General features: G+C 38.5%; 1 protein-coding gene across 1 annotated transcript in view; it reads left to right on the top strand.

Annotated features, from left to right (window-relative positions):
• Ca8 (carbonic anhydrase 8) overlaps nt 1-24,693 on the top strand; it is a 95,724-nt gene that overhangs the window by 63,733 nt on the left and 7,298 nt on the right. The window lies entirely within an intron of this gene.

Below are 24,693 nucleotides of genomic sequence, written 5' to 3'. Positions count from 1 at the left end.
ATATGATTAAAATATATCATATATATATATTTATCAAAATTAAATAAATTAGGTGTGGAGAGATTGCTTAGTGGTTAAGGTGCTTGCCTCCTAAGCTTACAGACCCAGGTTCAATTCTCCAGGTCCCACTTAAGCCAGATGCACAAAGTGGCACATGCATCTAGAGTTTGTATGCTAGAGGCCCTGGCAAGCCCATTCTTTCTCTTATAGATAAAAAAAAAATAAAATTAATTAATTAAAAATACTTGTCTATCTGGAGGAATGGCTTAGTGTTTAAGTACTTGCCTGTGAAGCCTAAGGACCCCACTTCAAAGCTCAATTCCCCAGTACCTACATAAGCCAGATGCACAAGGTGGCATATCTGGAGTTCATTTGTAAAGGCTGGAGGCCCTGTTGTGCCCATTTTCCCTCTCTGCCTCTTCCTTTCTCTGTCACTCTCAAATGCATAAATAAAAATGACCATATTAAAAAAATACTTGCCATATAAAAGTGCTTTTATTAGTATAAATTAATTATATAAAATAATGAGACTAAATATAGTGTTTTCACTTATGAGTATAACATATTTTAGTCCTGTCATCCCTTTCCTTTTATTTATTTATTTAGTTATTTTTGCCCTTTAAAAAAATAGATATGGAAATATTTTGCATGTAAACAACACATGTTGGTACCATTCTTTCCCTCCTCCCTGCCCCTTTTCTGAAAAAGCCTTTCTCATTGGGGATGCAAGTCAACCAAATGGGGATTGTGGGTCATGCATTATGGGTGGGGGGAGACAGAATGTCTCTGTCCAAAATGTCCCAACTTGTGGCTCTAACAATCTTTCTGCCCCCTCTTCTGAAAAATTCCCTCAGCTATGGTGCGAACATTGTAAGTCTACTTCAGTGATGGGCCCTAAGGAACCTATGGATCTCTGGTTTGGTAGGTGTTGAGCATCCTCAGTGTCTATCTCCTTCACTCTTGTGCTGATATCAGATTCAACGAGAAAGCAGTACTCTTGCTTATTCCTCCAATTCCTCTGTAGTTTCAGCTTGGGCCAGGGTGGAGTACACTGGATAGTTTATCTCCTCTGGTCCACCTCCTGTCTGAAAAAGAGAAGAAGGTTCTCCAACAGAGAATGGAGTTAGCACTGGATAAATGGGATAACAATTATTGATTTAGAGAAAATTAAAAGGGTGTAGACCCTCTTATAGTATAAGATTAGTGGTAACTTGACAATGGAAAGCAGAATCATTATCTGGATATGATTCTGACTTGTTTCCCAGTTCCAGATATGGTTTCCTTTCCACTGAGTGGATCTGTCAGCCAATCCAAGAGCAGTTGGTTACCCACCATGGTTGTGTGCCACTATTGCACTTGTGTGGCTATCATATCGTTTTTTTTGCTTCTGAGTCACTTAGACTTTGAGTTGCTTGGACAGATGTTGGCCACTTTCCTCTGGAAGCTCATATAGCACCTTCCAGCACTAGATGGGCTAATTTTCTGGGGACTAGCTCTCCTCCAGATTCCAACCAGTTCTCTGTATGGTCTGTGCCAACAGCATTTGCTACCTTCAGCAGTAGGGTCTTACCATTAACCTCCAGTGGGTAATCAATTACTCTGACAGAAGTCTGTCATTGTGTAAGTAGACCACATCCTAGTATAGGGAATTATAGGTCAAGGGAAAATAAAAAGTAAAAGACAGAGAAGAAAAAAAATTGATGTTAGATTTTATATCACCCTCTTCAGGGACCTTTAATTCAGGTGCTCCCTCTAAGGACCCATTGAGGGTTCCACCTTTTAGGTTGACTTCCAGTATATAGAAATCTATGGTACCAGTTCAATTTGGGTTCAGTTCTGTGTGTCCTCCCCACACCTTTTCCCTTCCCGCAAGCCCTACTCTCCCTATTGTCCAAGCCTCAAGATGGTTCTTAATTATTCAGCAACTTGGGTTGAACTAGGTTAGGAACTGCAGATAAGTGAGGTTGTGAGATGGTTGTCTTTCTGTGATTGTGTGAGTTCACTTAGAATTATATGTTCCAAGTTCAATCATTTTTATACAAATTGTCATTCTTTCTTACTGCTGAGTAGAATTCCATCAGGTAGATATACCACATCTTGATTCTATTCATCCAATGATGGGCACCTGGGTTGATTCCAGCTTTTATCTATTATGAATTGAGCAGCTATAAACATGATTGGACAGATATCTCTGAACTGAGATGTGGAGCATTTAGGGTAAATTCCCAGTAAGAGAATAAGAGGGTCTGTTGGTAACTCTAAATTCATCCTTTTCCGGTGTCTCCATATTGAATTCCACAATGGTTGTACCAGCTTACATTCCCACCAACATTGAATGAGGGTTCCTATTTCCCCACAGCCTCACCAACATTTGTTTTCATTTAATTTTTTTAATGTTTTGTTATCCTTAATGGGGCAGGGTGGAATCTCAGTTGTTTTAATTTGCATTTCCTTGATGGTTAGGGATGTTGAACATTCTCTTAAGTGTGTGTTTGCCATTTGCAATTCTTCCTCTGAGAACTCCCTATTTAGTTCTCTGCCCCACTTTTAGAAGGGGTTGTTTGATTTTTTTTTTAATATTGTTTAGTTTTCTGAGTTCTTTGTAGGTTCTAAATATTAGATTTCTGTCAGTGGTATGGCTGGCAAAGATTTTCTCCCATTCAGTGGGTAACCTATTGGCTCTGCTTATGGTATGTTTGTCTGTGCAAAAGCTTTTTGTCTTCATGAGATCTCATTGGTTGAGTGCTTATTTAATTTCCTTGGCTACTGTGGTTTTGCTCAGGATGTCTTTTTCCAGCCCTGTATTGTGGAGAGTACCTCCTATTTTTTTTTTTTTTTAATCCCAGTAGTTGAAGAGTTTCAGGTCTTATATTGAGGTCTTTAATCCATTTGGACTTGAGTTTTGTGTATGGCAAAATGAGTGGGTCTGATTTCATTTTTCTACATATAGTCATCCAATTTGTCCAAAACCATTTATTGAAGATGCTACATTTTCTACCGTCTACATTATTGGCACCTTTGTCAAAGATAAAGCAGTTCTAGTTGCTTGCTCTAAGGTCTGGGTCTTCATTTCTGTTCTCTTGGTCTATATTTCTGTTTCTATTCTAGTACCATGCAGTTTTGTCACTATAGCTTTATGATAAATAGCTTTAATTCAGGTGTGGTGATACCACCAGAGGTGTTTTTTTTTTTTTTTTTCCCGAGGATATGTTTGTATATCTGAGGCCTTCTGCCATTCCATATGAATTTTGAGATCATTTATTCAATCTCTGTGAAGAATGATGTTGGCATTTTTATTGGTATTATGTTAAATCTGTATATTGCTTTTGGTAGAATTGCCATTTTCACAATATTAATTCTACCTATCAAGGAGCATGAGATGTCTTTCCATCTTCTCAAGACCTCCTCTATTTCTTTCTTGAGTGTTTTCATTATATAGGTCTTTCACATCTGTGGTGGTTTTAATAGAATAGATGGCCCCCAATATATTTAGTTGTTTGTTTGTAGTTTGCATCTGCTGACTCCCTGGCTGGAGACAGTGTCACTGGGTGGATCTTAAGGTGTGGTGGTGGGTTTCAGGTTTCAATCTAAAGATATACAAAGTGTGCCTAGCTGGAGTTCCTGAAGCGTGCTATGGCTTTTGACCTTTAGGCTTGTACTTCTCTCTTTCTGCTTGGTCCTGTGAAGGCAGGCCAGCTTCTTCTTCCATTTATAGAACTTCCCCTGGATCTGTAAGCTTCAATAAATATCTCTTCCTCCATAACTGTGCCTGGTCTGGAAGTTCATCTCAGCAAACCTGAAGCTGTCTGCGACAACATCCTTGGTTACTGTTATTCCAAGGTATTTAATTTTTTTTTGTTGCTATTGAAAATGGGACAGCCCCACTGATATCTTTCTCAGTATATTTGTCCTTTGCATATAAAAAAGCTACTGATTAGGCTGGAGAGATGGCTTAGCGGTTAAGCGCTTGCCTGTGAAGCCTAAGGACCCCGGTTCGAGGCTCAGTTCCCCAGGTCCCACATTAGCCAGATGCCCAAGGGGGCACACGCATCTGGAGTTCGTTTGCAGAGGCTGGAAGCCCTGGCACGCCCATTCCCTCTCTCTCCCTCTATCTGTCTTTCTCTCTGTGTCTGTCGCTCTCAAATAAATAAATAAATAAAAAATTAAAAAAAACTATTTAATGTACCTTTAAAAAAAAATAAGCTACTGATTTTTGTGCATTGATTTTGTATCCTGCCATTTTTCTAAAGGAATTTATCACCTTTAGAAGTTTTGAGATGGAGACTTTCCGGTCATTTATATATAGGATCATGTCATGTGCAAGTAGAGCTAACTTGACTTATTCCTTTCCAATTTGAATCCCTTACATTTCTTTCCCCTATCTTATTGCTTGGGCTAGTACTTCTAGTACTATTTTGAAAAGCAGTGGTGAGAGTGGGCATGCCAGTCTTGTTCCCGATCTCAGTTGGAACTCCTTGAGTTTTCCCCCATTATGTATTATTTGAATTTTAAGAGCTTTATATATAGCCTTGATTATGTTGAGATATAAATCCTCCAGGCCTGTTATTTCCAGTGTTTTGATCATGATGTCGTGGTATATTTTCTCAAAGGCCTTCTCCACATCAGTTGAGAAGACAATGTGGTTCTTATGGTTCAATTTATTTATGTGGTGTATTATGTTGACCAATTTCCTTATGGTAAACCATCCCTGCAGCCCTGAGATGAAGCCTACTTGATCAAGGTGGATAATGTTTCTAATGTGTTATTCAATTTGGTTTGAAAGGATTTTGTTGAGGATCTTTACATCTAAGTTCATTAGGGATATAGGCCTATAATTTATTCTTTCCCTGTTGCATCTTTGTCTGGTTTTGGTATTAGGATGATGCTAGTTTCATAAAAGGAGTCAGGGAGGATTCTTTGTCTCCCATTATGAGGAACAGTTTGAGAAAAATTAGTTTGAATTCTTCTATGAAAGTTTGGTAGAATTCAGCTAAGAAGCCATCTGGCCCTGGGCTTTTCTGTTGGGGGAGGTTTTTGATTACCTTTTCAATCCCCATAGATGTGATAGGTTTGTTTAGGAGATTTACCTGCTCCAGGTTTAGTTTTGGTAGGTGGTATGTGCCTAGGAATTCATCAATTTCTTCCACATTATTTAATGTTGTGGAGTAGACATTTTGGAAGTGTGCCATGATGATTCTTACAATTTCTTTGATCTCTGATGTGATCTCTCCTTTTCATCTCTGATTTTGTTCATTTGAGACTTCTCTTTTTTTTTGTTGTTGTTGTTGCTTGATAAATTTGGCCAGGGGTTTGTCAGTCTTGTTAATTTTTTCAAAGAACCAGTTCTTTGTTTCATCAATTTTTAATTTTTTTTCTTTTAGTTTCAAGTTTATTAATTTCTGCTCTACTCTTGATTATTTCTTTATATGTGGAGCTCTTTGGGTTGGTTCTTTCTTGTTTTTCCCACACTCTTAGGTGAATAGTCTGGTTATTGATTTGGGATCTCTCCATCTTTGTAATGAAGGCATTTAGGGCTATGAATTTTCCCCTTATAGCTGTCTTCATTGTATCCCATAAGTTTTGGTAGGTTGTGTTTTCATTATCATTCAGTTCGTGAAATTTTGTGTTTTCGTTTTTGATTTCTTTCACAACTTATTCATTGTTTAAAAGTGTATTGCTGAGTCTCTAAGAGGTGGTGGAGTTCTTGATATGTCTCGTTGTTAACTTCTAGCTTTAAAGCATTGTGATCTGACATGAAGCTGGGAGTTACTTCAACTTTCCTGACTTTATGAAGGCATGCTTTATTCATCCCTTTCCTTTATCTCTGTTTTGTTAACTTCCTGGGAGTGTCTTTCATTGGATAGGTCAAGATGCACTTACTAGCTTTCTGATAGGATATATTATTTTATTGATTGAAACATAATCTTTGTACTCTAATATAGTGAATTCAGTGTACACATTCCTTGCCCTTAGGGAACTAGAAGACTAGCAGAATAAAATATCACAAACATAAAGTAGATAAGCATATGCAAAGATTAGTTATATCAGGTTCTTCTTTTTTTTTTTTTTTGCCTAGTAAACTGCATTAGTGTAAATTGCAAGGGTGCATTGCAGCAGACTTCTACTTCCTGTAAGGGAAACACATCTGTTGGAATAGTGTCTCGGGTAGCAGGACAGAGGTGGGACTGTTTGATGGGCTGTTGAGAGGATGTCATAGGATGCATGGGGTGCTGTGGATCAAGGAGTCACAGTTAGATGGAAATTTTTTACCTTCAGGAGCTCACAGTCTCATGAACTAGACAGTATATATAGGAATTTCAAAAGGTGATAGTTTAGCCCAAGTATTTCCCAATCTTATTTGTCTTCTCTCTGTTATTCCTGTATAGTACTTCCACCATGCTATCTTTTATGCTCTGTGAGCATGCTCTGCTCAGCTTGTACCACTTATCTTTCCTTTGGGCTACTGAGTTTTTTGTTGTTTCAAGGTAGGGACTTGCACTTCCAGGCTGACCTGGAATTCACTATGTAATCTTAAGGTGGTCTTGAACTCAAGGTGATCATCCTACCTCTGCCTCCTGAGTGCTGTGATTAAAGGTGTGCATCACCACTCCAGGCTTGCTACTGAAATTGAAACTACCCAAGGGCCTAGTACAAATAGAATTCTCAACAGACATCCTTTGTTTCTCTCTTTATTTCACAGTCCTTCAGTAGTTATTGATTTTTTAAAATTTTTCAATCATAGTTCAAACATAATGGATGAAATTAGTTGCTCTAATATGAGTCCATCATTACACATCATTCATTGTGACTGGCATGTTCTTAGCAAAATTAGAAGTACCTTAGGGCTATATATGAGATCAGTAGGCCTCATTTGTTCTCATTTCTGAGTTAGCTAGTGCAAATCAGCCCCTCCCACTATTAATTTGGAAGTGATGAAGGATAGGGAAATTTACTTTTGGTAGGAATTGGAAGAAATTTTTAGTAACTCATAGATGGTATGGTGGTTTGACTTAGATATCCCCTATAAACTCATTTGAATGCTTGGTTCCCAGGTGATGACAATTTGGTAATTGGTGCCTTTCTGGAGGAGATGTGTTATTGAGGATAGGCTTCTGGATGTTATAGCTAGCTTCCTCTTGCCAGAGTTTAGCTCATTCTCATGCTAGCCCTCACAATAGATCAGGATATCAGAAAGTAGTCAGGGCTGAAATAGTGAAGTATTATGCAGAGAGGCTGTGTGTGTGTGTGTGTGTGTATGCATGCATGTGTGTATAAAACATTCTAGCAGATCGGGAGGGATTACCTCATTAACTGTTCATGAAATTTTACATGAGGCTTTATAGTGGAGTTAGCCAAGAGACAGAACTAAAATGAAACTGTATCTAAAACCATGATTGAGTACTTGCTACTCTAGAACTGATTCTAGGTATGCAGAGGCAAAGAAAGACATGGCCTGTGCCTTTATAGACCCTGATATCTGAGCTTATGAGCCTGACAGAGAAATAAGCACATAAATAATTGTAATTGGCAATAAATTGCACGAATGAGAAGAACCGAGAAATGTGAGGAGTGAACTTTTGGACAGAGGAACTATGTTTCTGCAAAAGCTCTATAAGTGCCTCCTCAGAGGAAGCAAGACTTTGAAGCATGAGGTACCTTAAAGAAATCTTGGTATATTTGACTCTAAAGACTGTTCAAAGGGGTGACCTTTCCCATGTCTGCTTTTAATAGCACAACCTAGATGAAAAATGAATTCATTGGATTACCATACAGCAGGTCAGGAGAAGGAAGATATTTAGAAGTCTGTTAGATAGCCAGTGTGCTAGCCTTATACCTTAGAATATGAGAACTGATGATGGAAAGAAGATAATGTCCAGGAAATTAAAAATTTCAGATAGCATCTAGTGATGAGTCAGGGAGACTGGAGGGATAATGAAATGTCAGATATTAATGCTAAGGTTTCCAGCTTTAGAAACCATGGGTAGTGTGCTATTTTGTAACAGCAGACTGCTGGTGATGGCCCTGTTGGTATCATAAAGACACAGATGAGTTGGAGCACATTGAAACATGATGCCTGGCCATCACAGTAGTGGGCTTGTTGTGAGGGTTGTTAGATGGTCAAGGGTGTTAGAAGTATAAGTTAATATTCTTATCACCACCTGCCTGACAGTTTACAGGGTAGGATTTACATTTACTTTCACTCATGGTTTCAAAGGGTTCAATCCACAGTTGCTTGGCCCCAGGCACTTAGGCAGAATATGATGCCATCAGGAGCATGTGGAAGAGGACCTTCTTAATGGTAGACTTGAGGGTAAAAATTAAAAAAGGAAAGGGTCAGGGTGAGATGTAGCTGCAAGGACATGCCCCTAGTCGCCTACTTCCTCCGGCTGGGCATGTCCTCCTACCTTTACTATCTTCCAACAGTATTGTCATATTATGAACACGCTTAATATACTGGTTATTAGGTTAGAGCCCTCAGGATTTAATTGTTTGTGGAAACACTGTTGTAACCACACTCAGATATGTACTTTAGTTACTAATCTCCTATGCATTTCCTAATCTCGTCCAGTTGACAATCAAAAATAAGTTTTGGGGCTGGAGAGACTTCTTAGCACTTAAGGCCCTTGCCTGTGAAGCCTAAGGACTCATGTTAAACTCTCCAGGTCCCATTTAAGCCAGATGCACAAAGTGATGCAAGTGTACAACGTTGCACATGCGCACAAGAGGGTGCACTAGTCTGGAGTTCAATTTCAGTGGCCAAGGCCCTGCTGCTCCAATTATCTCTCTTGCATTAAAAAAAAAAGTCAATCTTAGCGGGGTGTGATGGCACATGCCTTTAACCCCAGCTCGTGGGAGGCAGAGGTAGGAAGATCACCATGAGTTTGAGGCTACCCTGTGCATGCAGAGTGAATTCCAGGTCAGCCTGGGCTAGAGTGAGACCCTACCTCGAAAAACAAAAACCAAACAACAAAACAAAACAAAATAAAAGCCAATCTGTTGGTCTTGACTCAAAAAAAAAAAAATGTTTCATAGGAGATCAGAAAGTAGTTAGGGCTGAAATATTGAAGTATTAGCAGAGACTATGTGTGTGTGTGTGCATGTGTGAGCGAGCGCACATGTATGCATGCGGGTATAAAACATTTTAGCAGATCTGGGGGATTACCTCATTAACTATTCATAAAATTTTACATGAGGCTTTATAGTGGAGTTAGCCAAGAGACAGAGAAATCAAGTCACTGACTGAAACGATGCAGTTCTTGAGCAGGAGGCTGGAAATCTGAGACACACAGCTTGACTGGAAGAGTCCTTTTTCCCCTTCCTTCCTTCCTTCCCTCCCTCCCTCCCTCCCTCCCTCCTTCCTTCCTTTCTTTCTTTCTTTCTTCTTTTTTTTTTCCAAGGTAAAGTTTTACTCTAGCCCAGGCTGACCTGGAATTCACTATGTAGTCTCAGGGTAGCCTCACAGCGATCCTCCTACCTCTGCTTCCTGAGTACTGAAATTAAAGGTATGCATCACCACACCCGACTTGGAAGAGCCCTTTGCTGAACCACTACCTAGGTGAAGTGTCTCTACACTGGTAGTCTGAATGGATTAACAGTGAAGGATGCAAGTTCTAGTAAGCTCAAGTTAGTAGAAGTCCAGTTCTAGTGGTATTATATTTGGGCCACTTTTTAAAAGGGGTTTCATTTAACTTTATAAGTGACTACCAAATGATTATCCAAAGCAATTGCAATATCACCAGCAGGGTATGAAAATTCCAGTCCCTCCACATCACCAGCCTTATTTGGCATGGTTAGTTTTTCTAAAAAAAATATTAATACAGAACTGGAGAGCTTTCTCAGTGGTTAAAAAACTTGCCTGCAAAGCCTAAGGGCCCTGGTTCGATTTCCCAGTACCAATGTAAAGCCAGATGCACACGGTGGGGCATGAATCTGGAATTCAGTTGCAGTGGCTAGAAGACCTGTTGTGCCCATTCTCTCTACCTGCCTGTTTCTTTTTTTCTCTGAAATAAATACATTAACATTAGCAAATATTTGTACTCATCAGTTGTACACATATATAGGATTGATTGTGATTTTTCATAGATGCATATATTGCATGTTAATCATGTTATATTGCCTTGGGCAAAACAAAAGCTAAAATTTTATTTTATTGTGAACAGAAGAAATACCAAACATTGTTCACATATGGTGGAGAGGTAACATGTAGCTGGGGAGAGGCTGTTCTTCAAGGAGTAAATCATAGCAGAGAAACTCTGAAAACTTGAAGGAAAAGAATCCCAGATACCTATGGGGACTAATTTTGTTAAAGAGCAGATACTTCTGTGCCACAACAGGAAGAAAGAGGAGAGTGGTGGCTTATAGATTGAGTCTGTTCATAACATGGTTTTATTTCTTAAAATATTTTTGTTTATTTTTAAGGAGAGAGAAAGAAAGAAAAAAGAGAGAATGGGCATATTTGGGTCTCTTGCCACTGCAAATGATCTCTAGACACATGTGCTACCTTGTGCATCCAGCTTTCCTTGGGTACTAGGGAATTGAACCCAGACCATCAGGCTTTGAAAAGTAAGTGTCTTAACTGATGAACCATCTCTCCAGTCCATTGCCCCCCCCCTTTTTTTTTTCAATAAGGAATAGGATAGTAGCCAGAAGGAGTGAGACTGGCAAGGAAGATGAGAATGGAGCCAAGTGAAGGGGTAGACAAGCCCAAAAGAGAGACCGAGTAGGAAGGCCAAAGGGAAGTAGAGGAGACTGGTGACTGCAAGTTTATGGTTGATATTCTGTTTGTGACTATAACTAAACATGAATGAAACTTTCAATGAAATGAGTTTATTGCCTTGAATGCTTGCTGTACATCTCCTCCTAGACTGAGTTGTTTCTCTCTTAACTATCACTATCCTCTCTTTCTCTCTGTGTCTTTGTGTCTCTGTCTTCCACACACAGTAACTGAAATCTCATACTTTTTATGAGATTATATATTTTAGATACATTATATCTAAATATTATATATATATAATATTATATATTTTAGATATAGAGAATAATGTTTACATTTCAGTGTGTTTAGTTAATTATGATTAAGCTTATTTTCAACGGATGTCTTTTCTATTCCTACTGGCTGAGGTGACTTAGGGGATATTTTTCTAGAAAGTATGGAGAATAATGCAGAAATTCTAAGATAGCTCCAATTGTGATTTCACCCTTTTATGAATTCATTTTTTAGTCTTTTATCTTGAAATGTGTAATACAAATCTAGTCATAGTTCTACATAAAACTTACATTGGGAAATCAGATTTATGAATGTATTCTTTTTATTTGATATTTAATAATGCCCCAAGGCAGGTAATTCAAATTTTTATTAAAGTGAAATTATTTGATAGTCAGATTTTGAATTTGATGCATGAATGTTTCATTTAAGCTCTTGGAACTAAAAAGGGTAGAAATTTCATGGTAGTTGTTCTCTAAAAATGTGTCATCACTCAGATTTATTTAGCTATGTTTTACTGAAATCACTTCAGTTTGTAAAATTAAAATGACAGAGTTTTTTTTGTGTGTGACCTGTCTGGACATATGGGAGGCTTTGATAACAAAGAATTATTATTTCCATGAATAATCTGAGACTTTCCATATTACCATTTAAGAAGGATGAACTCTGATTTCATACTTGCTTAGTGAATTAGCATGTGACTCACCAAAGTGCTGGAAATTCTTTGGTTTAGCAGTGGTGGCTTACATTTCAGGGAGGCAGTTGTTATTAAAGTGTTCCATTATTCATTGAATTTTTTATATCCTGGAGAAGAACCAAATCTTAATAATAGCAAGCAATAGTAAGATCTAACTTCAGGTCTAATTTACATATTTTTGGTATCATTACATTGGCAGTAATATTCTAGCAAAATAATTATTTGCCTATTTATTTTGTTAAGTCTCAACCTAATTTAATGGCTATTTGGACTGGTCACAGACTGTCTCACCCATGGCTCAAGTAGCATTAAACTCTGCCCACATTATCATAAAGTCATAATGGTTTATTTCTGTTAAAGCTGATGACACAGGTCTTTCTAATTATTTTTATTGTTCCCCTTACAAGTATAAAAATAATCTTGACCCATACAGGTTAGAGGAAAAATAAAAGAAACAGAAAGGAAGAAGGGAGAAAAGGGCTTGTTCAGCAAGCATTTCTTTATAATCCCTTTGGTAACATTGCCCCTTTTTATTTCTGGGTCTTTGAAGTTGTCCTTGACTCTGGTAAACTTTTGAAATTAAAGATTTTGTCTTCTTAGTGTTAATAAAGCTGTATCTAGCATCAATTTTATATTTGTTTCTTTTGTAACCTGAAATCGGTCTAGGGTAGAAAAGAACAAGGTCTTGTGGCAAAAAGGGGCTGTGTGGCAAAAGTAAGAAACTCCAAGTGAAACTCCCAATGTCCCTCCAAAGGCCATGAAGCATGCAAAGCCATGTTTTCCATGGGCAGCACAGGGACTCTCATTTAAGAGGATGCACAGCATTAAGGTGAGTTGAAAGAATGCAGACATAGCTGTTTTCTATTTACTTTATCATAAGAGAGTTTCCTCAGAATGGAATGGGTCTCTTAAAAGATCACAAAAGATCATTAAAATGTCTAAGCACAATGCATGCTTAAACTACTTATTATGTTTTGATTCTATGTGATATAGAATTATTAACCCAGAATGAAAAATATTACCACTCTGTAGGCTTTATTTAGGATTGCTGCGCAAAAAAAACAATCCCTACTTTGAAATATGTCTTCTTTCTTTTAAAAAATATTATTGGGGTTGTAAAGATTGCTCAGTGGTTAAAGGCTTTTGTTTGCAAGCCTGCCAGCCTGGGTTGAATTCCCCAGTACCCACATAAAGCCAGATTACAAATTGCCCATGCATTTGGAGTTTGTTGGCAATGGCAAGAGGCCCTTGTACACCCATTCTCTCTCCTCTTCTCTTTCTCTGCTCACAAATAAATATTTAATTCTTTCATTTATTGATTTATGAGGGACAAAGAGAAAGAGACAAAGGGTGGGAGTATAGGTGCCATGGCCTCCTGCCACTGCAAACAAACTCCAGACATATTTGCCACTTGGTGCATCTGGCTTTATGTGGGTACTAGAAAACTGAACCTAAGCCAGCAGGCTTTGCAAGCAAGTACTTTTAACCAAAGAGCAAGCCCTCCTTTCATTTCTATGCTGTAGAAATGTTAATAATTTATTAGGGATAAAAATTATGAACTGACTTAGGTTTTATTTTTCACCTGATAAATTCAAACAAAATTGTATTTTAGAAGCAGAAAAGAGAACATTTTGAGATCATGGACCAATACATCATTTGAGCATAAATATATTCTGACCCTGAAACATAGTGTATGTAATGATTTTAAGCCCAAGGAATGTTTTACACTAAGAAAATTGTGACTAGCTTATGTCATTTAGACATATTCTATTTACCTTTTGCCCACATGGATGCTCAAAATTGATCATGTTGACTTAAGATATGTCTTTCAAGTACCAGAAGGAGTTGGATCAGCTAAGGAAAGAACTTACTTCTAGAGGCTACAAAGCCTTCCTTTTAAAATTCAATTTATTTCTTTTTGACAATTTTATACACATATACAATGCCTTTGGATACCATTCTTCACAAGTACCATCTGTCTTTCTTCTTCCTCTCAGACCCCCAACCCAACTTTCATGCCTTGGTTATATATCTATTTTTTAAGATTTTTTTTTTATTTGCAAGCAGAGAGAGAGAGAAAAAAAAGAGAGATAGAGACAGAATGGGCACTCCATGGCCTCTAGCCACTGCAAACAAACTCCAGACACATGTGCCCCTTCTGCATTTGGCTTACCAGGCTCCTGGAGAATTGAACCTGGGTCCTTTGGCTTTACAGGCAAATGCCTTAACCACTAAGCCATCTCTCCAGCCCCATAAATCTTTTTTTTTTTTTTTTTGGTAGGGTCTCACTCTAGCTCAGGCTGACCTGGAATTCACTACGTAGTCTCAGGGTGGCCTCGAACTCACAGCGATCCTCCTACCACTGTCTCCTGAGTGCTGGGATTAGAGGCGTGCACCACTATGCCCAGCTCCGATATATCTATTTTTAATATTTTATTTTTATTTATTTATTTGAGAGAAAGATTGATGCAGAAAGAGAGAGAGAGAGAGAGAGAGAGAGAGCACGTGCCAGAGCCTCTAGCCACTGCAAATGAACTCCAGATGTGTGTGCCCTGTTATGCATCTGGCTTATGTGTGTTCTAGGGAGCCAAACCTGGGCCCTTTGGCTTTACAGGCAAGCACCTTAACCACTAAGCAATCTCTTCAGCCCCTATATATCTATTTATTGACCAAGTGATTTAAATTTGGGTTGCTTGCATAATCATGAGTGGGAGGTTATTTTCTGGAGAATGAGCAATCTTCCAATGGCTATACCCCTAAAGCACATTATCTTCCTCTCTCCCAGCACTCATCAGTTTCCACTATTTATGCTGGGAGATGTGGAGTCTCATGGATTCTTTCCTCATCTATGATGAAATATTGACAGGTTCAATTATGTATAGGAAATGTCATCTGCTATGAGTCCATGAGTGTAGCAGACATGTCATATCCAGAAGACAGCCTTCCGAAGCTACAATTTCCATCCTTCTGCTCTGACATCCTTTTTACCCCATCTTCAATAAGGTTTCCAAAGCCTTGTATTGTATGGTTTGGATGTCATGCTTTGGGCTGAGTACACACTAGTTGCTTATTCTTGGTAACTTTGCATCAATGCATCTCTGTATTTACCTCTACCTTTGCATAAGGAAGTTTTTGTTTGAGGCTGCAAGCCATACCAACCTATGGGAGCAAACATATATATATATATATTTATTTTTTTTTAAATTTATTTATTTATTTATTTATTTGAGAGCGACAGACACAGAGAGAAAGACAGATAGAGGGAGAGAGAGAATGGGCGCGCCAGGGCTTCCAGCCTCTGCAAACGAACTCCAGACGCGTGCGCCCCCTTGTGCATCTGGCTAACGTGGGACCTGGGGAAGCGAGCCTCGAACTGGGGTCCTTAGGCTTCACAGGCAAGCACTTAACCACTAAGCCATCTCTCCAGCCCCATATATATGTATTTAGAAAGAAGTTTGACATGCTGTCTATCTAGCATAACAACAGTATTAGTTACCCCTATGGCCAAAGTTGCTAGCCACAGGCTGTTGGCCAGATTTACAGTGCCAAGCATGATTTACCTCCTGCAGAGTGGGCCTCAAATCTAATCAGAGAGCAACTGGTTACTTCTGAAACTCTCCTACCACTATTACATTGGGTTTGGGGCACATCTTGCCTGTCAGGTCAGTTGTGAAGTACATGAGATTCACAGCTGGGTAGAATTGTTGATGCCTTTTCTTTCCCAGCAGTTTGCATAGCACTTTTTGGCATAAAGTAAGCTAGTCAGTAGGGAGGAAGATTCAAACTCAGTTCCAGTTGGGTTTTCTCACTTCCTTCAACCAAAGCATGTGTTGTCTTTAATATAGGGACTTATCTTCTAGTTTAGGTGGGAAATCAAGAGCAATGACAATAGCTAATATTATTTTATGGGTGTCTGTGGGCTTCCTGACCAACAACTCACTGAGAAGTGTTTCATCACTGGCACTGAAAATTTCAATTAATACCCTGTGTTATTCTAGAAGTACCTTTATCCATCCATGTAGGAGACCTTAGTTAACCACTTTTGTTTTTAAATTTATATTTTAAGTTCGCTTATGAGGTAATAAGTTTCCATATGGTTTGCTTATATATCCTTAGATTTGGTTCATCTTACACACTCCTACCCTTCCCAGTGCCATTTATTGAATATGCTGTCTTTTCTCCAATGTGTACTTTTGGCATCTTATGGCTTAGTGGTTCAGGTACTTGCTTGTGAAACCTACGGACACATATTCAACTTTCCAAATCCAATGTAAGCCAGATGTACAAAGGTGAAGCAAGCATAAGGTCACATGTACCCACTAGGTGGTGAAAGCATCTGGAGTTCTTTTGCAGTGGTTGAGGTCCTGGCATACCAATTCTTTCCCTTTCTCTCTCTCTCTCTCCCTTTCACTTTTTCTAAAATAAAATTTAAAAAGTTAAAAAAAAAGTCAGGTGACTGTAATTGCATGAACCTCTCTTCTATTCCATTGGCCTAGATGTTTGTTTTATTGTACTAATGCCAAGCTGGTTTTATTGCTATGGCTCTGTAGTATAACTTGAAATTAGGTGTGGTGATACCTCCAGCAGTGTTTTTGTTTAAGATTACTTCTGTTATCCGGGGTCTTTGGTTCCCCCATATGAATTTTCGAATTTTTTTCCCATTTCTGTGAAGAATGGAGATAGAATTTTGATTGAGATTGTATCAACTTTGTAGATTGCTTTTGGTAGGATAGCCATTTTCATCATACTTGTGGGCATGGAAGATTGTTCCATTTTTAGTGTTTTCTTCAATTTCTTTGGTGTTTTGAAGTTTTCATTTTAGAGATATTTCACTTCCTTGGTTAGGTTTATTCCAAGGTACTTATTTTGAGGCTATTGTGAGTGTGATTGTTTCACTGATTTCTTTCTCTGAATGTTTGTTCTTGGCTTATAGGAAGGCTACAGATTTTTGTATGTTAATTTTATAAGGAAGATTTTCGATGCATAGGTAGATCAGATCTCAGACTTAGTCTTAAAGGAATGCCATGACCTTCTCTGTGTTCCTGTGTTGGTGTCCATGGCAACATGCTTGAATGAGGGTTTGTGTCAGCAGTCCTTCCAGTGCCTGCAGCTGCTGGGCTTGTGTGGTGCCCATGCCCCCATGGCTCTACTGCCTTTATCATAGAAAAGGAAAACAAAAGAGAGTTGGCAGCAGGTACATGAAATTACCACTCCTTTATGACACAGTTTTTCTTAGCAATTCTCCAGCTATAAAACTTCATTTGAGGAAATTGACAAAAATGCCAAAAAATTACTACAGAAATCATCAGAAGGAACATGTACTTTACCGAGACAAAAAAGATACTCTTTTTCAGGTACTGAATGTGTTTTATTTTCTGTACCTCTTTTTTATTACTGTGTGTGTGTGTTTGTCTGTGTGGACATGTGTGAAGAATATGTGTGTGTGTATGGGTACATGTGTGCCACCGTGCACATGTGGAGCTCCAAAGACAACCCGGAGGTGCTTTTCCTCTCTGTATACCCCTGTGTTGACACTGTATGTGTGACAGTCTGGCTGGCCTGTGAGCTTTCAGGAGATTTGGCTTCATCTGCCATTGCTCTGGGTTGTGTTACAGGTGTGTGCACCACTTTGTGTTCAGCTTTACATGGATGCTGGAGAGCTGAACTCAGGCCAGCGGGTTTGCAAGCAAGTGTCTTTAGTCATGGAGCCATCTTCCCAACCCTATTTTCTACCCCACTTAAGAAAGTATATTATAGCCAGGTGTTGTAGTACATGCCTTTAATCCCAGCACTTGGGAGGCAGAGGTAGGAAGATCGCCATGAGCTCAAGGCCAGCTTGAGACTACATAGTGATTCCAGGTTAGCCTAGGCTACAGCAAGACACTACCTCGAACCCCCCCCCTCCAAAAAAAGAAAGTGTATTATGAAAACAGCAGTATCAAAATGAACCTTCTATGTCAGTATTTCACTCTGACTTACAGTCTTCAAAATAAAATCAGGGGAAGAATAAACTCAAAGTAGGATCAGTACTGTACAATTATAAAAACTCAGAGAATTTTTAAAAAGCTAAGTCAGTTTAAAATATAGGATGAACAAACAGACTGCTTATATCTAGGCTGTTACTAGGAAAATATGACAATTATTGGCAACAGAATTTGCATAGCTGTCATAATCACATGCAGGAACATAACCATCTGAAAGTCCAGAATGTTGTTTTCTATTTAAATGCTATTTATATTTGAAGGACCATATTTTACTTTCATTAAGCCATTCCAAAGTAAACTTGTCTTTACTAGTCTTGCTCTCTTTACTTTCTGTGTATGTTTTCATAGTTGTTATTTAATTTTGATCTTCTAGTAATGTGCTTAGGATTAAAATGGGTAAAATGTTAGTTACATGGACCCCACTAAACTACAAATTTCTATGTACTGGCATCAAATTAGTTTGTGAAATATTGTAGCAATATTTTCCTCATTTATGATTTCTAAGAACCCTTGACATTCCAGATCCAGCACAGTGTGATATAGGATTTGCACAAGTGTAACCAGAGAGCAATATAAAGATGCAGATTGGTGAATGCATGGTAACCCGAGGCATTCTTGGTGGTTCTGGAAGGACTGAAGTGGTGGGTATAGGCTCTTAGCAATCATCCTGCGCCTCATTGCATGCATTTAGGGAAGAAAGGGCAGATTCAGGGTGTGCTCTTTCCTTTTGTATGTGTCAAAGGCATGTCACACCAGTATACACAAGCCTGAGTATACAGTCTTCTTTGACAGACCTGACTTCTTTCACTGTATGTTGAAGCCTGGCTCATGTATGATCCTTTCTTTCTCACTGCACCTCACATTTTCAGTGTATCATTCATTTCTGTACATTCGCTGTTTGATAGGTTCCAAACTCATCCTGGGATACTGTCACTTGAATTTTATTTAAAAGGCTGAGAAGCAATCATGGGACACTTCCATAGCTCTTGGATAAGCTTTTGGATATGGTATGAAGGAATAGTAAATCAAAAGATTTGTAGGTGTTTTCCCTGAGTTACAGGCTATGCAGCCTTCATGAAAACCTTGAAGTAGCTATGCTCACTGGTTTGGGGTGGGGCTGTGCCCAGCAGCACTGTCCAGGTAGTTTTCTCAGGGCTTCTGTCAACTCGGAAAACTCTTCACGGTGGGCAGTGCTTCTCAAACTATTCTCAATACAGAAATTGAGGCCCAGAGAATTTGATTATCTTTAGCTGATGAACTTGAGGTAAATAATAATAATTTAAAAGTAATGTCCTTGAAATATATATCAATTTTACTCCCTGTATCAATTCTGTTTCTATGTAATAGGTTTCCACAGAGATACTTATTGTTTCATTAGCACAACATGGAATTTCAAATTCTTTGATAAGGAAATGATGATGTATAGTAATATTCCAACCTGTATGTCATCTCTGACTGGTTGTCATTAGCTGCCTAGAAGTGAAGGATTCTGAGTTTGAATGTGAACATAGTGGAAAATAGTGCCAGGACTGAATGGCAATACTCACCATTGGTAGGGATGAATACTTTAATTCCTCACTACCCATAACAAAAGGTATTATTATTGACGTATGACTAAATATCTTAGCTAGTGAGGATGGTGTGTGTGTGTGTGTGTGTGTGTGTGTGTGCATGTGTACATACGGTTTTGTGTAGTTGAGTGTGTCCTGTGTGTGTCTGGGGTGGGCAGAGGAGAATGTCAGGTGTCCTGATCCATCACCTATATTCATATTTCCTTCAGATGGAGTCTCTTCTCTGAACCCAGAGCTGCCATTTTCATGAGTAGTACCAATTCGCTCAGTTCTTCAAGGCACTGGAGTTAAGTGCTGTGTAGCCATCCCAGTTGTTTATGTGGCTTCTGGGGGACTGAACTGAGAATGTTTGATGTCCTCATGCCTGTATGGAAAGAGCTCTCTTAACTACTGAGCCATCTTCTCAGTCATGGTGTCCTTGGGTCTCCATGAACTAGTGGATATTTTTCCAGGTGTTAGCAATTACCAGGGAAGTAGAGAAACATGGCAGAATGATTGAGGCCTGTTTTCATCCCATTTATGTGCAGCCTAAGGCCCAGGATTAAAGGCACTAATTCTAATGATCAGAGTTCTTCCTCCATAATAGAATCACCCCTCCAAGGCCACACTTCCTAATACCATATATCATATTGCTTCCATACATCACGAACTACAGAATTGGAAATCGAAGAGGGGAAGTGACATAACTTCATGTAAAGGAAGGACAGTGGCCTGGCTTGGTGAGAAATGTACCCTGAGCACGTTGATGGGGTAGAAGCCTTTCCTGAAGAAGGTAACAAGCTGAGTGCCTTCCACTCAGGGTTCCTGTAGCAAAGTTCCAGGCACTGGGTTGCTTCTCAGAAACAGAAATGTCTTCCTCAGTCTTGGAGAATGGGAAGCCAACTTCAAGATAAGGTGCCATCAGAGCCAATGCAAATGGGCCTCTTTGCTCATTTCTTGAGCACAGAATGGTCCCTTTTCACTGGGTCATGTTAAGGAAGTGACTAGCTGGGTCTCTGCCCTCCCTATTGTCAGGTCACCAATTCCAGTAATCTTCTAGATGTGACCACACTTCAAAGGCTCAACTTGCCAATGCCATCAGCCTGGGGATCATAAGTCAACATATGCATTCTGGCTAAGATACAAATACTCAGACCATAACAATAAGAAGAAATCTTGTAAGAGAAAGGTTGATACTGATGTGGTCCTTGTGAGAGTAGAAACAATTTATTTTAAAATATTTTTAAACAAAATTGTAACAATATATAGAAATTTTCACTTAAATATAAATCTTGTGGGACCTGGGGAGAGAGCTTAGTAGTTAAGGCACTTGCCTGCAAAGCCTAAGGACCTAGGTTTGATTTCCCAGTACCCACATAAGCCAGATGCACAAGACAGCACGTGTCTGGAGTTGGTCTTCAATGGTCAGAGAACACAGAGTGCCCATTCTCTCTCTCTCTCTATTCCTATCTGCCTTCCCCCCCTTCTCTCTCTCTCTCTCAAATAAATAAAATATTTTAAACATAAATCTTTGGGATATTTTTTGGTAGTTATATATAGTTTAATTCTTTTGGTTCTTTCAGTTTTACCTAAAAATTCTACTTAAAATATTTTATAACAATACAAAAACAATCTGCATACTGTCCAATAGCTTTGGCAGAATCTGAAATATTTGTTAGGATAATATGATGATTTATTCAATCAAGAAGTATGCCAGCTTCTCAAAATAAATGAATCATTAAAATGATAAAGCCATGCCAATTTTGCATGGGTCTCCAAAATAAGTGAATCGTTCACATGATAAAGCCCTGCTAATTTTGGATGGGTATGCTTTCGGTTATAAAGCTCATGAAAACAACCCCCTGCCCTAAACACATGCATAAGATGTGTGTTCCCATTGTTGTACAGCATTGTGTCCTCATTCCTTATTCTTCTTGTAGTTACTAGGAACTCATAAAGCTCTTAAGGGCTTGTCTACAAAAAAAATTTTTTCAGAGACATCTGAGAAGTGAGGTATTGCATTGGATTTTAAGAAGTTCTTTAGTCTTTTGCCTGCAGTAAATAATTTACATGAAGTAGTCTTCAAGTAAATTATTCCAGATAGCTGGCTCTCCCCATACCTGAGGGGAAGGCCAAGAACAGGCTTTCTTTGCTCATCCCTAACACAGGAGGAATGAAAAAAATCACTCTCATGAAATGCTCTTCATACTCAGGGCTCGAGTATAGTTTTGATGGCAGCATTCTTATTTCCTGTAAGTAAATAGTTCAAATAAATGTAACTGGTTATATTTCAATTCAAATGTGCCAAGATTTCTTATATTCCTTTGCTCACAGCATGTGAGGATTTCTGTGACCTTGGTGCTGTGGAGAAGCAGATGTGATATTTTGCAAACATGATGCTCCTTCTGCTCTGATATGAGCAACCTGCGCTTCTTTAATATCTTTTCTTTAAAGAATGATTACATCCAGTGGGTCCCAACAATAAAATGTCAGTAATGATGAATAAGAGATTGTAAATAACAGTGTTATTAATCACCAAAATTAGTCATTTACGGCACATTGTACTACCTGAAATATTTCCATAGGAAATAAGACTAAACTCCACATTTACTTATAATTAGACACAACACAAACCTCTCATTATAATAGCTGTCCAAATCCCAATCCAACTTAATTTCATTGACTTTGTTGTGGACTAAAAAGTATTTTAAGCTTGAACTGGTGAAAAATGTGTAGTATGTGCTTTCAATTAAGAAGTAATTAGACACTCAATCACCCTTACAACACGCCAGGGATTTGAGAAGGAAGAAAAGTGTGACTCACTGTAGTGTATAAAATGGTTTTGTTAATTAGTTTAGTGCTAATTGAGATTGAGACCGCATCAACATAGCAACTAGGTTTACTTCTGAATAATTTTAAAAGATCAGTTTAGCATTTCATAATACTTTATTGCAGAATAACATAGACATCATTAAGTGATGGGTTAGTTTGTACATAGACACCAGCGAGAGGTGGAAGGAAAAACCCTAATGTTTTGCTTTGTTTTAGATACTGTGCTGTCTTCAGCCTCATTTAATCTTTACAGCAGCCCTGCCTGACATCAGCTCTTATTTTCATGTTAGCAGTAAAAAGACTCAGACTAAGCCGGGCGTGGTGGCACATGCCTTTAATCCCAGCACTTGGGAGGCAGAGGATCACAGTGAGTTCAAGGCCACCCTGAGACTACATAGTGAATTCCAGGTCAGCCTGGGCTAGAGTGAGACCCTACCTCAAAAAACAAAAAACAAAAAACAGAAAACAAAAAGAGACAGACAGAGAGAGAGAGAGAGAGAGAGAGAGAGAGAGAGAGAGAGAGAGAGACAGACAGACTGAGACTGACACAGGTTGAGTAGCTTGTTCAAGGTCATAGCCAGGAAAGTACCAAGTCCAGGGTTCACCCAGGGAGATTTAGCTCCAAAGCTGAGCTCTGTCACTATTCACTGTTCTATCTTGGAAAAGCCTAGGGATGAACATTACAGGCTTCCTTGAAAAGTTTTACCTCCTTATTATTTAGATAAATTCCTGTCAAAGAGATTTCCTAAGGAATAAAAAGCATACACATGTTTTCACCATTTGGTAATATATTGCTAATACCCTCAGAGAGTTCTACTAATTTTCACCTGCAACATTGATTAAATATTTTATAGGAAGTGGTTTCTTTTCTATTTTTATCATTCAGCCTAGTTTCCACCTTTCTTTGAATCTCCCTTTACTCTCCAGTCTATTGAACTGTGTTCATTTCCACCTATCTGTTGAAATTGCTATAACAAATCCCTTCTGATTTCCTACTTTGCGTGTTGTTTCCAAGACTCCAAACATAATTAATTCCTATTCATGGTAAAATAGAAGTTCAAAAGCTTTTTCCTCCCACTTAGAAAAGACAACCATAGTGTCTGTCTCAGAGGGTAGATCTGAGGTTACAGTGAGATAATGCAATTAAAGCATCAGAAAGGATTTTATTCTACAGAATAAGAATTTTAATATTTTTGCCCTTTTGTTCTCTCTCTATATATATGTAATGTTCCTTGTGGGATTATACTATGCATGCGAGTTGCCTCTTGGTTTGATGATTTATCATTTATGTGATTGAATGTATATCGTATTTTAGGAGTTTGTTCAATGTATGGTACTTATAAGTGTGTTCTAAAATGTATTATGCTGCTCCTCTGTTATTATACACTTATGTCATTTCCAGTATTTTGCAATAGTCAACAGTACTGGCTAACTTCTACCTATGTATTTAAAAATTCTTAGTGATGAGATTGCCAGGGAGTTTAAAGAGTTTAACAGAATGTATTATAAGTAAATTATTCTCCTTGAGAGTTGTTTGAATCCAAGTCCCCACTAAGCACATATGTGATGAGCCATGCTATACTAAGCACATATGTGATGAGCCATGCTTTCATCAGTACCTAGTACTATGGATCTGTCCTCACATCCAGCCTGGTGATAAGTGGGTCCTTTGCATGTCAGGAATGGCATGGATACTGGGTTCCTTCCTGATACCTTTGTTCTGTCCCATTACTCTGTCTAGTCCTGTGCACTACCCCTGTGCTTGTGACATCACTGTGGACTTCAGTGCTGGCTGGGACAAAACCCTTTACCAATATTTTTGGCAGGTTTTCTTGGATGATTTTATGTTTAATTTTTCAATAAACTATAGAATTATCTTGTCAGCAAAATTGTGATCAAGAACAAAAGAAAAAAAAAGAATAAGAAAAAGAAAGACTACTATGAAATTTGGTCTTTTGTATTGCATAAGGAATTAATTTTATTTCTAATGTTGAGTCTTTCTGTGCAGGAACAATGCATAGATATTTATTAACAATAATATATATATTTATATTTTAGTGTTTTAATTAGCTTAGCAGGTAACAGGGGGCTAGAGAGATGGCTTAACTGTTAAGGCACTTGCCCGTGAAGCCTAAGGATTCAGGTTCGATTTCCCAGTACCCACATAAGCCAGATGCACAAGGTGGCACATGTGTCTGGAGTTCATTTGCAGTGGCTGGAGACCCTGGCATGCCCATTTTCTCTCTCTCTCTCTCTCTCTCTCTCTCTCTCTCTCTCTCTTTGCTCACCCCTCTCTCAAATAAATAAATAAAATATTTTAAAAGTAACATGTTTCCTTGGGCATTTTCATACATATTTTGCGATGATTCTCTCCCTCTACCTATTCCATCTTTCCTTCTTCACTATACCCACTTGACTCCAGAATTCCTCCTTACAACTTGTGTTCTATTGTCTTTCTCATACCCTTCTTTAAGCCTTTTTAAAAATACTTTTATTTATTTGAGAGAGAGAGAAAGAGAGAGAGAGGTAGATAGAGAGAGAATGAGCATCTCAGGGCCTATAGCTACTGTAAATGAACTCCAGATGCATGGGCCACCCTGTACATCTGGCTTGTGTGGGTACTGAGGAATCAAACCTGGGTCTCTA

Source organism: Jaculus jaculus, chromosome 2, assembly GCF_020740685.1.
Source record: "Jaculus jaculus isolate mJacJac1 chromosome 2, mJacJac1.mat.Y.cur, whole genome shotgun sequence".
NCBI lineage: Eukaryota > Metazoa > Chordata > Mammalia > Rodentia > Dipodidae > Jaculus > Jaculus jaculus.
This window is presented reverse-complemented; position numbering and strand designations above follow the sequence as displayed.